The sequence below is a fragment of the Echinops telfairi genome, unplaced genomic scaffold (genome assembly GCF_000313985.2).
Source record: "Echinops telfairi isolate 266 unplaced genomic scaffold, ASM31398v2 ScPeMD7_7429;HRSCAF=8467, whole genome shotgun sequence".
Taxonomy (NCBI): Eukaryota; Metazoa; Chordata; class Mammalia; order Afrosoricida; family Tenrecidae; genus Echinops; species Echinops telfairi.
The window spans coordinates 681,277-684,779 of NW_022111329.1; positions in this window are offsets into that span (position 1 = coordinate 681,277).

Here is a 3,503-nt window from a genome sequence, read left to right on the forward strand (position 1 = left end):
GTCAAAAATCTACAGCTTTGGGGGGGATTTTGCTAAAGTTTCCTCCCTCTGAATTGCCAGGCAGTATCTGGCTCAGATTTCTGTATCTTTTCCACCCCGGCCCCCTTTCGGTTGTTGTTGAGGTTTTTATTTGGTGAGGGAGTTGCAGAGCATCAGGTTAAGCTGCCATGTGGTTTGGATTTTTTCCAGAGTTCACAAATATCTTTAGGCCTATTTCAAAATCAACTGTAGAAAGAAAGAAAGAAAAATTCTGAGCCATGAATTTGAGAAGTGGTGTTTATTAATTTGCCAACTGAAATTCTACACCACTGGCTGGACTACGCAATACAGCTAAAGCCACCACAGCTTTGAAGAGAAGCTGGTAGGTAGGCTCCCACGTGCTTTTGATGCACTGTCAGGCACTGAATAATAAGCAGAAGGGTCTGCAACTGTTCAAGGAAAGGAATTTCTCTGAAGAAAGCACCAGTGGTTCTTGTGTGGATCCACTCTCACTATTTTCTTTTACTTCTATTTTGAAATAATTACAGACTCACCAGAAATTACAAAAATACTACAAAGTCTATGGACTCTCATCCAGATCCCCCCAATAATGACAATTTAGCTCTTGTACAATATCAAACTCAGTTAATTTGACATGTTAACAGACTACAGACCTTATTCTCTTCCCATCATTTTTTCAATGTGGTTCTTTTTTTTAAATCATTTTATTTGGGGTTCTTACATCTCTTAAAATATCCCATACATCAATTGCATCAAACATATTTGTACATATGTTGCCATCATAATTTTCCAAACATTTTCTTTCTATTTGAGCCCTTCGTATCAGCTCCTCTTTTTTTCCTCCCTCCCGAGCCTCCCACCCTCTAGATAGTGGTTCTCAACCTTCCTAATGCTGCGACCCTTTAAGACAGTTCCTCATGTTGTGGTGACCCCCAACCATAAAATTATTTTTGTTGCTACTTCATTACTGTAAGTTTGCTACTGTTATGACTTGGGCAACCCCTGTGAAGGGGTCCTTGGACCCCCAAAGGGGTCACGACCCACAGGTTGAGAACCACTGCTCTAGACCACTTGATAAGTTATATATTATTATTGTTTTCATATCTTACATCAACTGCTGCCTTCCTTCACCCACATTTCTGTTGGTCATCCCCCTGGGGTGGGCCCACCATTTAAAAAAACATATATCCATTGTGTATGTATAGTTTTATAGAGTTTTATCTCATGAATAGATTCATGTTACCATCACCACAATCATGATATAAATGTATTTCATCAGCAATCTCACTATTTTTTATCCCTCCTGTATAGCAACATTTCCCAACCAGACACATTTTGACCCATATTATCCTTTGTGTGGGCAGGGGCAGGAGTCAGAGATCTCAAATTAAGGTGGTTGGCCCTCATAAAATGGTGGGCCTGGCTCTGAGACTAGAGTCCATCTTAACTTATACATAATTCCCCAATAATCTTTAAGCTTTGTGCCAACTTAAGCATATAACTAAAGAAATGTTTATCTCTGTGGCTATGTTAAGGAAAAATACCAAAGAAGCATTCCTTAGAGCAGCAGTTCTCAGCCTGTGGGTCAAGACCCACATACTTCTGATGATCTTAGGAACTTAGACACCGCTCCTCTATCCATCTCCAGGTGGGTCCACCCACATACAAGTACCAGGCATGAAGATTGTTACCCATGATACACCATGCTTCAAGACAAAATTTCATTTATTTGTAATTAGAAATAAATATTTCACAATAGTTACATTGTTTTTGTGATCAATCACTATGCTTTAATTATGTTCAATTTGTAACAATGAAAGTATATCATGCATATCATATTTACATTACGATTCATAACAGTAGCAAAATTACGGTTATGAAGTAGCAACGAAAATAATTTTATGCTTGGAGGTCACCACAACACGAGGAACTGTATTTAAGGGTCGCGGCAAGAAAGTTGAGAACCACTGCCTTAGAAGGTCTTTTTTTTTTTTTTTTGAAGGTCTTGACTAAAAGACTTACCTGAAATCTCCCACACAGACAGTCCATAAGAAATATTCCACCTAAGAAATGATTTTAATAAAACGTTTCACAAAGTATCTTCCCATTGTCCTGTGACCACCCTGAAATTCTCCTTGACTCACTCACTTCTGCTGTAACCAATCTAAACGTCCATATATGCTTGTAAACCAACACAAAGCCTCTGCTTTATGTTAGCCTGTCTCTAACTTTGCTAGCTTTCAAGCTGCCAGTCAAACCATCACACTGTTTCTGATTTGGCTGTAGAATGGTCTGTCCACCTACAATTTCTCATAGTACTTATCTAATTTTTTGCAGACCATGTGTATCCTTGGTTCAAACTGGTTTGAATCTTCAAGAAATATCTTTGCTTTTATTTTAGCAGAAACATGTTTTTACTCTTAGGAGTTTGGGGAGACATTTGTGGTAAAGTGAAATTTCATACTATGGCTCCTATATCCATTTCTGAGTCCGTGATTGTAAGGTACTGTGCAAATAAGGTATAGAGGATTCTAACTAAGAGTTTGGTCAGTGTGTGAAGTCCTCTGGATATAAGAATTAGGCATCCCAGAAACCGAAAAAGATGTTTTCCAGGACTGTCAAGGAAAAATAGCCATTAGTGGAGCATGTTCTTTTGAGATCCATTACTAAGGTGGAGGAAGTAGCGGAGGCCAGCCAAATCCAAAGGTGCCAGAGCAGAGAAACCACAGCATTAAGATCAGAGACCATGTATGGTAGTCATTTAACCTGATGTCAATTTAAGGATTAAATGTGTAGGGGTGGAGTCTAGGCTGTCAATCTGGAGACAGCCAATGAAACTTCTGTATGGGCATGGCCTTCTCATGAGAATTCTGGGAAATCTGGGACTTCCTCCTTAGAGGAGGAAGACACCTCTCTCTCTTTGCTACTCCTTAGGATATATTGCAGAAGACAAGCCACATGGATGAAACCAGACCTCTGAAGCCGAAGAAGCCACAGAGAGACCCCTAACAGCGCTGAGATGCTTACAGTGCCACTGGACCCAAAGAATTTCTACTCAATGGCTGGTGATCATCCTGCATTTGGCTTCATTGCATGTGTATCACGAGTCTGAAGAGGACTTTATAGATTGATATTGGACATATGGGCTAATAACGGACTTATGGACTTGATCTGGACTGGGATGTGATGTTTTCTCCATGTTCAATTGCTCTGGTATATAAACTTTTTTTTTTTTTGCTGAACACAATATAAGTTTTATATTTATTTTTCTTATATTAGGAAGGCATCTTATTTGGATAAGTTTTTACTTAAAATATTCACTTTAATATTAATTTTTTTCATTTCTGATATATAATTCCATGTTGGATATTATTTTCTTTCATTGCTTCAAAGGTGGTATTTCTTTTTTTTTAAATCATTTTATTAGGGGCTCATACAACTCTTATCACAATCCATACACACATCAATTGTGTAAAGCGCATTTGTACATTCATTGCCCTCAT